Below are 15,185 nucleotides of genomic sequence, written 5' to 3'. Positions count from 1 at the left end.
GAGGCTAGATTTGTGACCTAATATGTGGTCTATTGTGGAGAATGTTCCACGAGCTGATAAGAAGAAAGTATATTCTTTAGCTGTTGGGTAAAATGTTCTGTGTATATCTGCCAGGTCCAGTTGGTCTAACGTGTAGTTTAAGTCCTGTGTCTCTCTGTTGATTTCTTGCCTGGAAGATCTGTCCTATATTGAGAGAGGGTTGTTCAGGTCACCCTCTCTTAATGTATTAGGGCCTATTTCTTTCTTTAGGTCTAAGAGTGTTTTCTTTATATATCTAGATGCTCCAGTATTGGGTGCATATATATTTATGATTGTTATGTCTGCTAGCTGGATTGATCCTTTTATCATTATATAGTGGCCTTCATTGTCTCTATTCATGTTTTTTGGTTTAAAGTTTATTTTATCTGATATAAGAATAGCTACTCCTGCTCATTTTTGGTTTCCATTTGCATGCTATATCTTTCACCATCCTTTCATTTTAGTCTGTGTCTGTTTCTATATGTGAGATGATCTCTTGAAGACAGCATATACTTGGGTCTAGCTTTTTCATCCAATTAGTCAATCTGTGGCTTTTGAATGGGGAGTTTAATCCATTCACATTTAGGGTAGTTATGGACAAATATTGTTTAATTCCTGTCATTTAATTGCTTTTTGTTTAGATGTTTTAAGTATCTTTTGATCCTTACTTCCCCTTTTATTTCTCTTCCTCAGTGTTAGTTGAAATTTTAAGGTGGTATGATTTAGGTTCTTGCTCTTTCTCACTGGCACTTTTGTTTTAACAGCAGGTTTTGCTCTTTCATGTGTATCTGTGGTAGTGGCATTCATCATTCAGATTTCAGATGAAGGCCTCCCTTGAGAATTTCTTGCAGGGCTGGTTGTGTGGTGGTGAACTCCCACAATTTTTGTTTGTTTGGGAAATACACTATTTCTCCCTCATTTCTGAAGTAGAGCCTTGCTTGGTAAAGAATTCTTAGCCGGAAATTTTTTTCTTTTAGTGTCTGAATAAATCATTCCACTTTCTTCTGGCATGTATGGTTTCAGTTGAGAAGTCTGCTCTTGGTCTGATAGGGGTTCCCTTATGAGTGACTGATACTTTTCTCTTGCTGCTTTTAGAATTCTCTCTTTGTCCTTGAGATTTGTAAATTTGACTACAATGTGTCTTGGGGAGTTTCTTTTTTGGATTGAATTGTTTGGGGACCTTTGAGCTTCCTGGATCTGAAGGTCTGCATCTCTCCCTAACCCTGGGATTCTTTCTGTTATTATTTTCAATACCTTTTCCTTTCTCCTCCCCTTGTGGAATATCCACAAGTTGGATGTTAGAGCACTTGTGGTTGTCTGCTATCTCTCTTAGATTTTCCTCATTGTTTTCAATTCTTTTTTCATTTATTTATTTATTTATTTTTGTCTGCCTGGCTTATTTCAAAAAGACCATCTTTGAGATCTGAAATTCTTTCTTCTGCTTGCTCTAGCTTCTTGCTTAAGCACTCTGTTGTGTGCTTTTGTTTCAATAAGTGAATCTTTCATTTCTAGCATTTCTGCTACATTTTTTTAAGGTATTAACCTCTTTGTAAATTTCCTCCTTCATATCTGTATATTTATTCTTGTTTCCTTGTGTTCTCTAATTGAGTCTTCTTTTATTTCTTCAACCTTTCTTAAGATCATTGCTGAGAATTCATTTTCGAACCTTTCAAGGATTCCCTGTTCTATGGGTTCTGAAATTTGAGCATCACTGCATTTATTTGGTGTTGTCATATCTTCTTGTTTGTTTGTAGTTCTAGTATTTTTTCTTTGATGTTTGGTCATCTGGTATTGGATTTGCTTCTTTTTTACCTCTGGGGTTTGCTATGAGGATAAAGGCTTCCTCCTCTATTTGCAGGCTCTACTGGTGACTCTTCCTATATCAATGTAGTGAAGTGAAGGGCATGTTGCCTGTAGAGTGGTCCTGGCTGTTACTGTGGTGATGAACTGTCCCTGTGGTGACAAAAGGTGTGGCAGTATCTATATTACACCACGTTGGCTCCTGTTCTAGCTTTCCATGACTGTAGACTGATCCCTTGGTACTGTGTGGGTTTCAGCTCACCTTGGTGCCTCCTGAGCTGTATGTGCTTCCATTGCCACCCAGGGCCTTAGACTGGGCCCTGGTACCATGCTCTTCTTGGCTCACTTCAGTAGCTGCTGGACTGTGTGCACTTCCCTTCCCCCAGGGGCCTTAGACTGAGCCCCAGTGCCATGGGGATCTTGGCTCACCTCTGTGGCTGCTGGACTTTGTGCACTTCCCTACAGGCCTTAGATTGAGCCCTGGTGCCAGTGCTCCAATGGTATGTTCTCCCTAGATATTAAACAGAAGAAACTGTTGCTGCTGATCTAATTTAAGATTATTGGAAAGTAGTTAAAATTTAATATTTGAGAACAAATTATATGTATTCATGTGTATATGCATATATGTTACTAGATAATTACTCATATTCTCAGTCATATTTTTGAAGATTAAGATGCTTAACATCGTCTTCAATAAAAATTATAAGCCTGACATGATATTCTTTTAAAAGGAAAGGGAACACAAATGACTGTGGGCCTATTACATGCCTGGGGCTGTTCTAAACACTTCATAGACTTTATCTCATATAATCCTCAAACCTACTGTATAAGGATAGATATCATTCTATCTGTATCCCCTCACCTCCTGACTCCTCAGGTTTTTTGTCCCATCAAACTTCATTTTGCATGGATTTTAGGGTGTGAGAGAGAGACTGAAGAAAAGGAAGAGGCAAAAATGAAAATGCGTTGGAAGGTATAGTCCTTATCATTAAGGGTTCTAACATAAGGAGTTTGGATTTTATCTTAAAGGCTATGGGAAAATGTTGAAGTATTTTAAACAGGAAAGTGGCATGATCTTGTATTTTAGAATGATCACTTCGGCATTATGTGGAAGATGATAAGGGGGGAAATAATAGAAGGGAAATCATTTGGGGCTGTTGAATTTATCCAGGCAATAAATAATGTGATTCAAACTAAGGTAGTGGCAGTTGCCATGTAGAGATGAGGTAGGATTTGAGATTACTAAGGAAATAGAATTGGCAACACCTTATAGCAGACTGGATTTAAGAAATGAGAAAGAGGAACAAGGCTTGGGAAACTGTGTGAATGGTGATGTGTTTGACCTCATGTCTTGGAGTAGGAAAGAGATGAAGAATTCGGTTTTGAATATAGACTCAGGTAGAGGTATGGACAGTTGGATTTATGGTTCTGAAGCTTAAATGAACAATGTAGACTGAAGATGTACATTCAAGAGTCCTAAACATATGGATGATAATACACAGTGAGAGATTACTGAAGTGTGTAGAATGAGAGGAGGTTCAAGAAACAATTCCTGGGGTATATTATCATTTAAGGGGCAGGCAGAAAAGAAGGAGCCTTTGAAAGAGACTGATACAAAGCAACCAAGAAGTGGGAAGGGATTTAGGGGGCAGCAGTATCAAAGAAGCCAATGGAAATGGAGGATTTTTGAAATGATAGAGTGGTCAACAATGTTAAAGGGTACAAGGAAATTGAGAACTAAAAATTGTCCTTTGGATACAGTAACAAACAAGGTAACCTCAAAGGCCTATCCCATTATCCTATATCCCTCCCTAGCAATAATAATAATAATAACAACAATAATGATAATGGTGGTTGCTATGGTATCCAAAGGTCTTATCTTCTCCACCAACCTTCTGAATAATTTGGTAATTAAACAAAAAAGTGGCATAGGGAAGTGAAAACATATTTATTACTGATACACGCCAGGTTAGAGAATACAGCTTGATGTGAGAGCCAAATGGGTTTTCTGTATACTAGAAAGAGAAAGCACTGGGCTGGGGAAGGCCTCCACATAGAAAAACTGCTAAGAATTCTAGCATGGGGAAGAAGAGAACTTGCTCTCTGAGGGCAATCTGCTTCCAAGAGGAAAAAGGTGTAGCTGAGACAAACATTAAGTTATTCCTCCCAAATTAAACAATTAGATAAGTCGAGTTTATGGCCCTGGGGGGAATGGAAGCACACACAGCCCAGCAGCTGCTAAGGTGAGCCAAGACCTGTGCAGCACCAGGGCTCAGTCTAAGGCCCAGAGGGAAGTGCTCACAGCCCAGAAGCTGCTGAGGTGAGCAGAGACCCACATGGCAGCAGGGCTCAGTCTAATGCCCCAGGGGGAAGGGAAATGCACACAGCCCAGCAGCTACCGAGGTGAGCAGAGAACCATATGGCAGCAGGATTCAGTTATAAGGCCTGGAAGGAAGTGCCCACAGGCATAGCAGGTGACAAGGGGAGCCAAGACCTGCACAGCACCAGGGGCTCAGTCTATGGCCATGGAAAGCTGGAACAGGAGCCAAGGTGGTGTAATATAGACACCACTACAACTTCTGTCACCACAAAGACAGTTCACCACCACAGTAGCAGCCTGGGACACTCTATAGGCAACCTGCCACTCACTTGCCTACATTGATATGAGAAGAGTCACCAGTAGAGCCTACAAATATAGAAGGAAATCTTTATCCTCATAAGCCAACCCCAGACTAACAGAAGAAGCAAGTCCTCTACCAGATGACCAAACATCAATGAAAAAGTACTAGAAGTACAAACAAACAAGAAGATATGACAACACCAAAGAAATACAGTAATGCTCAAATTCCAGACCCCATAGAACAGAGAATCCTTGAAATGTATGAAAAGGAATTCCGAGCAATGATCTTCAGAAAGCTCAGACATAAAAGAAAACTCAACTAGAGAACACAAGGAAATGAGAAAAAATACCCAGAATATGAAGGAGGAAATTTACAAAGAGATTAATACCTTAAAAAAGAGTGTAGCAGAACTCCTAGAAATGAAAGATTCACTCAAAGAAATAAAAACACAACAGAGAGTTTGAGCAGCAGACTACAGCAAGCAAAAGAAAGAACATCAGATTTTGAAGATGGTCTTTTCAAAATAACCCAGGCAGATAAAAAAATGGATAAAAGAATTAAAAGTAATAAAGAAAATCTAAGAGAGATAGCAGACAACCTGAAGTGCTTTAACATCTGAATTATGGGTATTCCAAAAGGGGAGGAGAAAGGAAAAGGTATTGAAAATCTATTCAAGAAAATAATAACAGAAAACTTACCAGGTGCAGGGAGAGATGTAGACCTTCAGATCCAGGAATCTCAAAGTTCCCCAGAGAGATGTAATCCATAAAAGATCCTCTCCAAAACACTTTGTAACCAAATTTGCATATCTCAAAGATAAAGAGAGAATTCTAAAAGCAGCAAGAGAAAAACATCAAGTCACATATAAGGGAACCCCTATCAGACCAACAGCAGACTTCTCAACTGAAGCCCTACATTCCAGAAGAAAGTAGAATGATACATTCAAAACACTAAAAGAAAAAAATTGACAGCCAAGAATTTCTTACCCAGCAAGGCTCTACTTCAGAAATGAGGGAGAAATAGTGTATTTCCCAGACAAACAAAAGTTGTGAGAGTTCACCATCACACAACCAGCCCTGTAAAAATTTCTCAAGGGCGTCTTTTATCTGGAATCTAAATAATGATGATAACTATCATGGATATACAAGAAACAGCAAAACCTGCCATTAAAACAAACAAAAATGCCAGTGAGAAAGAGCACGAAGCTAAATCATACCACCTCAAATTTCCAACTAACATTGAAGAAGAAAAATAAATGGGGAAGTAGTGATCAAAAGATATTTAAAACACATGAACAAAAAATAATTATATGAGAGGAATTAAACAATATCTGTCAATAACTACCCTAAATGTGAATGGAATAAACTCCCCATTCAAAAGGCACAGATTGACTGATTGGATTAAAAAGCTAGACCCACGTATATGCTGTCTTCAAGAGATCCATCTCACATGCAGAGACACACACAGACTAAAAGTGAACGGATGGAAAAACATATCCCATGCAAATGGAAACCAAAAATGAGCAGGAGTAGCTATTCTTATATCAGATAATATCAGATAAAATAGACTTTAAACCAAAAAAAAATAAAAAGAGACAAAGAAGGCCACTATATAATTATAAAGGGATCTATCCAGTTAGAAGACATAGCAATCATAAACATGTATGCACCTAAGAATGGATCACCCATATATATATATATATATAATGCAAATACTCTTGGACCTAAAGAAAGAAATAGGACCTAATACTTTACTAGTGGGTGATCTGAACAGCATTCTCTCAGTATGAGACAGATCTTCCAGGCAACAAATCAACAAAGAGACACAGGATTTAAACTACACGTTAGACCAACTGGACCTGGCAGATATATACAGAACATTTCACACAACATATAAAGAATATACTTTCTTCTCATCAGCTCATGGAACATTCTCCAGTATAGAACATGTATTAGGTCACAAATCTAGTCTCAGCAAATTTTAAAAGATTGAAATCATGCCATGTAACTTTTCAGAACACAATGGTCTAAAACTGGAAATTGATAACAAGCAAAACCCTGGAAACTATACAAATACATCAAAACTAAACAACAGGCTCATGAAAGACTCCTGGGTCCAAGAAGAAATTAAGCAGGAAATCAAAAAATTTCTTGAAACTAATGAAAATAAAGATATGTCATACCAAAACCAGTGGGATACTGCAAAAATAGAACTAAGAGGTAAATTTGTTGCAATAAATGCTTACATCAAAAGAATGGAAGGACTTCCTATAATCTACCTAATGCTACGCCTCAAAGAATTAGAAAAACAAGAACAACACGATCCCAAACTTAACAGACAGAAAGAAATAACTAAGATCAGAGCAGAACTAGATGAAATAGAGACCCCCCAAATGGTAAAAAGACCAATGAAACAAAAGGTTGTTTTTTTTAAAAGATAGATAAATTAGACAAACGATTAGCTAGGTTAACCAAAAATAAAAGAAGAGAAAAATCCCAAATAATAAAAGTCAGAAATGAAAAGGGAGACATTACTACTGATACCACAGAAATGTGAAGAATCATTACAGACTATTATAAACAACTGTATGACCTATATGAAAACCTGGAAGATATGGATAAGTTTCTGGACACATACAAAGTACCCAGACTAAACCAAAACAGATAGAAAACCTGAACAGACCAATAACAAGCAATGAGATTGAAACAGTAATCAGCAATCTTCCAAAAAAGAAAACCCCAGGTTCTGATGGCTTTACAGTTGAATTCTACCAAGCCTTTAATGAGAAATTAATACCAATTCTCCTGAAACTATCCCAAAAAATTGAAACAGAAGCCATTCTTCCCAACACATTGTATGAGGCCAATATAACTCTGGTGCCAAAACCAGGTAAAGACACAGTGAAAAAGGAAATTTACAGGCCAATACCTTGATGAATCCTCAACAAAACATTAGCAATCAGAGGACAGCAACACATCAAAAAATTTATACACCATTATCAAGTGGTATTCATCTCAGGGATGCAAGGATGGTTCAACATAAAAAGTCAATAAATGTGATACATCACATCAGCAAACTCAAGGACAAAATCCATATGATTATCTCAATAGATGCTGAAAAAGCATTTGACAAAATTCAACATCCAATCATGATAAAGATTCTGAAAAAGTTAGGTATAGAAGGAAAGTATCTCAAAACAATTAAAGCCATCTCTGAAAAGCCCACTACCAGTATCATTCTGAATGGGGAGAAACTGAAGGTTTTTCCCTTAAGAACAGGAACAAGACAAGGATGCCCACTTTCACCACTTCTATTTAACATAGTACTGGAGGTACTAGGCAGAGCAATCAGGCAAGAGAAAGAAATAAAGGGCAACCAGATTCGAAAAGATGAAGTCAAACTATCCCTAGTTAACATGATAATATATATAGAAAAACTTAAAGACTCTAAACTCTCCTAGAGCTGGTTAATAATTTCAGTAATGTTGCAGGATACAAAATAAATGCCCCCAAATCAGTAGCATTTGTATTCTCCAATAATGAGCTAACAGAAAGAGAAATCAAGAAAGGAAGCCCATTTACACCAGTCACATAAAAATAATAAAATAAAATACCTAGGAATCAATTTAACCAAGGAGTTCAAAGATCTCTACAATGAGAACTACAAACCACTTCTAAAGAAATTAAGAGATGGAAAGATATTCCATGTTCTTGGATTAGAAGAATTAACATTGTGAAAATGTCTGTACTACCCAAAGTGATCTACAGATTCAATGCAATCCCAGTCAAAATACCAATGACATTCCTCACAGAAATGGAAAAAAAAATCTTACCTTTCATATGGAATAACAATAGACCCCAAATAGCCAAAGCAATCCTGAGCAAGAAAAACAAAACCAGAGGCATAACTCTGGTGGAGTTCAAATTATACTACAAAGCTGTTGTAACCAAAACAGCATGGTACTGATATAAAAAGATACTTTCAGATCAGTGGAGTAGAAATGAGAACCCAGAAGTTACCCAGAAAAGTATCAGACCAGAAACTGTAACATTACTGAGGGAAAATATAGGTGAAACACTTCAGCAACTAGGTCTGGGCACAGGCTTTATGAACATGAGTCTGAAAGCACAAGCAGTAAAAGAAAAAATAAACAAATGGCACTATGTCAAACTAAAAAGCTTGTGCACAGCAATGGGAACAATCAGCAGAGTGACATGACAACCTATAGAATGGGAGAAAATTTTTGCTAACTATGCATCCGAGAAGGGATTAATATACAAGGAACTCAAGCAATTATGCAGTAAAAAACCAAATAACCCAATTAAAATATGGGCAAAGGAGCTGAATGGACATTTTTCAAAGGAAGACATACGAATGGCCGACAGGTACAGGAAAAAATGCTCAACGTCACCAGTCATTCGGGAAATGCAAATTAAAACTACATTGAGATACCACCTCACCCCAGTTAGACTGGCTATAATCAAAAAGATGGTGAATAACAAATTCTGGTGAGGGTGTGGAGAGAAGGGAACACTCCTACACTGTTGGTGGGACTGTAAATTAGTACAATTAGTATGGGAAACAGTGTGGAGGTTTCTCAGACAACTACAGATAGATCTTCCATGCGATCCAGCAATCCCACTTCTGGGTATATACCCAGAGGAATGGGAATCATCATGTTGAAAGGATACCTGCACTCCCATGTTCATTGCAGCTCTGTTCACAATAGCCAAGACATGGAACCAACCTAAACGTCCATCGATGGATGATTGGATAAGGAAACTGTGGTATACATACACCATGGAGTACTACTCTGCCATAAAAAAGAATGAAATACTCCCATTTGCAGCAACATGGATGAAGCTAGAGAAACTTATGTTGAGTGAAATAAGCAAAGCACAGAAGGATAAATAACACATGATCTCACTCATAAGTGGGAGCTAAGAGAGAAAGAAGGAAGGAAAGCAAGACCACAGTAGTGCGGTGGACTTGCAGGGGGAGAGAACATTCCTTGGGCTACAAAGTGGAGTGGCAGGGGAGGGAGAGGGAGGTTGGAGATAATTGGGTGGGGGACCCAGGGTACAAAAGCAATTTCTGGTAATGGGTATGCTGCCAGTAGGAATCTGGCCCTCACATCATGCCACAAGGGGTGACAATCAGCTTTGTGTCTCATGAATATTCATATCCAATAAAAAAATTCTAAATCTAATTTTAAAAATACTTATAAACCTATCCAATTTTAGTCATCTTTGACCATATAAGATTTCTATAAACCTTTTAGTTTCTCATAATTTTCTTTTATTATTGTGCTAGTCCATCTTTGTTGCTTATAACAGAATTATCTGAAGCTGAGTAATATATAAAGAAATACTATTTATTCCTTACAGTTTTGGAGGCTGGGAAGTCCAAAGTTCAGAAAACACATCTGGTGAGGGCCTTTTTGGTGGGTGGTGAGTCTTCACTCTAATGCAGTTTTCACATGGTGGATGGCTTGAGCAAGAGAGAGAGAGAGACTGAGCTCCTCACTCTCTCCTTTTAAAGCTATCATAGCCATGACCATGACCATTATTAAACCATCAATGGATTAATCCATTCACTAGGGCATGGTCCTCACAATCTAGTTACCTCTTGAAGGTCCCACCTTTCAATTACCATAATAGGATTTCTCACCTTCTTAATACTGTCACAGTGGGGATTAAGTTTCTAATACATGAAACTTTAGGGGAGACAATTCAGTCCATGCTGATTAGTTTTGTTTACAACATTTTTTTATTTCTTTAACTTGAAACAACTTCCGAATATTTTCTAAACTAGACAAGCTTTTCCCTTTAACAAAAACCATATCTTCGTTTCTTTTTGCACCCTTCTTTACCAAAAACACATTATGTTTTTATATCCTACTTTTCTTAAAGAATACAGAATATTTTTCTTATATCTAGTAGTTTTAGTTGCATATATTAACTATAAATTTACCTATTAGTAACCCTAATTTATAGTGAAAAACCCAGGAAGCAAGCAATTTTAAACTGTTCTATATCAATATTTGTAGATGAAAATCATTTTCTAATTTTTAAAAAGACATGTTTCCTTAACTTTTTTACACAGATCTAAATATATTTAGCCTTTTAAATATCATATAAAAACAAGATGTGAAAATATGTAAGCAAATTCATGTTTAATAATTAATGTTTCGGTATTTTAACTCACTTAGAAATGACTCGAACACTTTTAGTCACTGATTACTAAATTTAATATAATATGACTTTAGGATTTTTACACTACTGAAAAGGTTTTTGAGACTAAAACAAGCTCATTTATAAACATTCAACCCATTCATATTTGTCTAATTTACTCACTTTTAAAAATTGTATTTGAATTGCTCACGAAAAAACAAAGCTAGCCATTTAAGTTGTTTCTTTTGAAAAAAGTAAAACCAAGCTAAATCTGTCTCAATGAGTCTTAACTAAAGTCTTTGAGATATCGGACATATGTACCCTTTCCAAAGTCCCTTCTAGTTGTCATGGGTTCATGTGGCACCAAGAAGGGCAGGGTCCACCTAGAATTACATACCCATACCAAGTGCAGAGCTCAAGACAAAGATTAGAACTGCAGAGACAATGCCTATAGAATAGGGCCCCTCCCAGCATGGCCAGAAGTCAGAGCTGGGACAGGTTGACAAGATTATTTTGGACTTGGCTTTGTCCTGTAGCTAGAGACCCATGCAGTATGGACACATGTGTCCCCAGGACCTACCATGGCCAATCATCCAGACCTTAGAATTCAGAGGCCCAGATCCAAAGACATAGACTCACAGCAAGATGTATACAAGGTTCCTGGGGAATCCCATCAGTCCATCACAGCCTTCAGCCCATAAACAAATTAAGCAAGTATCAAAAACATCACAAGGTAGCAATTCCATGACCTCCAAATATCCATCAGGGATAATATAAATCTGTCTGGCCAATAATCTAGGTAAAATGTCTAAATTAATCCTGAAAACATTTTTTTGTTTTGTTAACAATTTTAAAGCTAGTTTTGTTTGTCAAAGATTACTAAAGTCACATGAACTTGAAAAGCATTTAGGTTTATTTACTTAATTTGGGAGTGTGCATTATTTATAAACCAATTTGGTACCATACAGACAATATACAAACACACATAGACATAAATACATGTAGACACAACATACAGCTTACATATATAAATATGCCTACATAAAACACAGAAACAAATAAAATTCATGAGACAGGTACAATATAAAACTCACTAGTTTAAAGGGATGGTTGAAGCAAGTTAAAGCCTTATCTGCCACACATGGCTGAAGCCCTTGAGTTTTAAAGAAGGCAAAGTAGTAAATTTATATCTCAAAACACAGAAAACAAATGTAAGCAAAGAATTTGGGTCTCAGCAGCTCTGGTGGTGGGATTAGCTGCAGTGATCAGGTAGCCCAGCTTTGCAATGGCTCACCCGGCATGTTTCCTTCCCACCACCAACATGCCCAAAAGAACATTGGCAAGGTTGTCAGCTAAATCTGTTCCTGTAAAAATGAAAATGAAGCTAAAAGGCAGCAAGAAAGGGTAAATTGTCAGAGAAAAAGTGCAAATAGAAGGAAAAAGGAGATTCATGGAGAGAAGCGAGAGGCCTTAAAAACATATATATAGATAGATTGAATACCAGTCTCAGGCCAAATTTTTAAGCCAACATTTCTGGCTTTTGAACTCGCTCTTCTGCCTTGAACTATAGGCAGTTACCCTTTTTTAATATATATATACACACATTTCAAAGGAGCTTACATCTCTAAGGCACTGGTTCCCTGGTTGGGAATCAAACCCTGGCCTTGGGGGTAAGAGCACTGAATCCTAACCACTAGACCACCAGCAAGAAGTGCCTTCTTTGCCCATTACTCTCTAGGATAAAAAAAATCATGGCCAGCTGGATCTGAATAAAAATATGTTAAAAGGCTATGCAGCAATGTAATATAATTTCAAAACCAAAACCAAGAGAACCTCTTCTAGCAGAAACTCCCTAGTCTTTCCTTACCCAAGGCTTTCATATGCAGAAGTCAAATCAAGGCTTCCATCTGGAAGTTAGAGCAAAGGGAAAGAAAATTAAGAATCAGGTCATTTCTGAGATCAAGGTTGTCTACCAAGACCAAGAGACACCTTTCAAACCAAAACCAAAACCAAACCAAACAAAACAAAACAAAAACCAAAAAAATATTTTTTCTATTGCAAAAGTGAACTATGTGCCACAGGTCACTGGCACCCCATCAGGGGAAATTCTGGGACAATCCCCAGGACAACTTACCCAGACAGTTGAATAGACTGGTCCACAGATCTCCTACCCAGTGAGAGGCCAGCAAACCACAGGCAAAAATGCCCCAAAAGGACGTTATGGCCCCATGTTGGGTGCCAATTTTGTTATTAAGCCAACTGGAGTCCATTTGTCCACATCCTTCAGAAAGCCAATCACTGAAGCATGTCTTTGCAGTAGAGAAAGGTTTATTCACAAAGTGGCGATGTGAAAAATGGGAGATTTGCATCTCAGATCCATTGTAGGAATGGTGGGGAGTAAGGTATACTTAAGGCAAAATGCATGGGAAGGAAGTGAGGCCATGGGGAAGGGCAATCAGTGTAGGCAGAGAACAAAGAAATGGGAAGGTGATTAGTGGAGGCAGAGAACAAAGAAGCAGGAATCTGGAATGTCCCTTGGGCATGTGCAGTACTTTCATCATGCTTCTTCATAGGATGCATGTTCAAGAATGGCTGTGTTAGCATGAACAGAAGGTGGGGGGATTAATCCTTCTGATGTCAATAGGTCACCCATCTGACACTTGCACTGACTCAGTGCAGAGGTCTGTAGGCTCGGTCAGTTCTGGACCAATTTGTGCTGGATGTGGTTGACTCCACATCTGCAAACCATCTTATTTAACCAGGTTGTGGCTCTTACATCAAAGAGGTTATCTTTCAGGCACAAAAACTGGAATCACATCCTGTGATGCCTGACTCAACAGCTCTTACTTTGACAAGCAAAATCAACAGGTACAAAACTTTTGACTTATGCATAATTTAAAACCTAAAGTTAAACTAAATTATACAATCAAACATATCTCTGTTTGACTGTCAGTTTCATTACAGTATTAAAAAATGTCTGTTTGCTTACTTGTTTGGATCAATTAGCAATTTTTGCCAGGTGAATAAAAAAATTATTCCAGATTTATTTATTGTTACTCATCTCTATCAAGGAGGGAGAGCTAAAAATGGAGGAGAAAACCCTGGTCAAATGTTTTCTAGTTACTTACAAGATTGGAGTCCATTATTATCTTCACGTGAAGGAATTTCAAACTTAAGAGACACTACCCTAAATGTAGTGGAACACAATATGTAACATCCCAAAGCCTTATTCAAAGGCCCCATTTTCAAGCATATGGGTCAAACAGAGACAAAGCACCACTCTGGGAACAGAAGAGCAATAGAGGGGATGCATGCATCCAAATCTAGTTTAACAGAATGACCTTTAAGTTCCTTCCAGCATGCAGATTCTATGACTCTCTAAATAAAATACCTGCAGCCTTTGAATTAGCTACTGTAATGGCAAAGGGCACACTGAGGGCAGCACAAATTCCTTAGATGATATTCCACACCTATGCCTAAGGTTATTCCAAACAACTTAAATTACTTTTAAACATTCAAGAACACATTAAAGTAGCTTCTCTGATGAGTTTCAGTTTTACTAAAATAAAACAGAAAATGTTGATGGCCAATTAATCCTGGTGCTCATGAGTTGACCCAATATCATGATATCAAGAGAAACTGGGCCTTACAAGAAAAAAAAAAAAAGACACGCAAGAAGAGGCTAAAAGATGAATTCAAAGGCCCCTTCATTACAGTTACCAGTGAATTCTGTTCAAGAAAACCAGAGCTGAACAGCAATTAAAGAAGTAAAAACAGAATGTATACAGGACTGTTGCAATAGGGAGAAGAGACCTCAGTATAGAACTGGGATCAATTCCAAATACAACATGAGCAAGTGAGGATTTACAGCCAAGGAGCAGTGGGGAGCTCTCACATATAAATTCTTATTTGTCCTTTCAAAAAGTCTCTCCTTGATCAATGTTAAGTCAGGCTCTTCTGAATCCTCTTCCCAACTAGATCTCAGCTTTTGAACCGCCATGTCCATCTTTGCATGCCCCAGTTTTAGCAAGAACCCTGCTATGCTGGTTTAGCCAGAATCCCCTATCTTTGATATCTAAGCACACTTAATATATGATCACCTTTGATATCTGATTTTGTTTCTTATCTTCCACCTCCCTCAGATGATGTCTGATCATACTGGCTTGCCTCAGCAAAAATCCTAAAAGGTCAGTTTAACCAGAACACCCCCACCCTTACCCCAGAAGTTTCCTCTTAGCAATTTTCTATCCACCAAGCCCGACCACCCTTCTCCTTGGCTATAAGTTCCCATTTTTCCTTGGTATATTTGGAGTTGATCCCAATCTCTGTCCCCTATTGCAAAACCCACAACAGTAGTTCCTACACCAATTGTGATCATCACGAATAAAATCTGCCTTACCATTTTAACAAGTGTCATGAATAACTTTTTCTTTAACAGCCCTCAAAGATAAATGATTAAGAATAGAAAATACACAGGTCCCATTCTTAACTTCCTGCATTATGGTAATGGAAATCTCTCTCAGCACATTACCATTTTAGTATACCACTCTACTATTTTTTCTTTTAAAAATCA

The sequence above is a fragment of the Galeopterus variegatus genome, unplaced genomic scaffold (genome assembly GCF_000696425.1).
Source record: "Galeopterus variegatus unplaced genomic scaffold, G_variegatus-3.0.2 Scaffold7733, whole genome shotgun sequence".
NCBI lineage: Eukaryota > Metazoa > Chordata > Mammalia > Dermoptera > Cynocephalidae > Galeopterus > Galeopterus variegatus.
Note: the sequence above shows the minus strand (reverse complement) of the source record.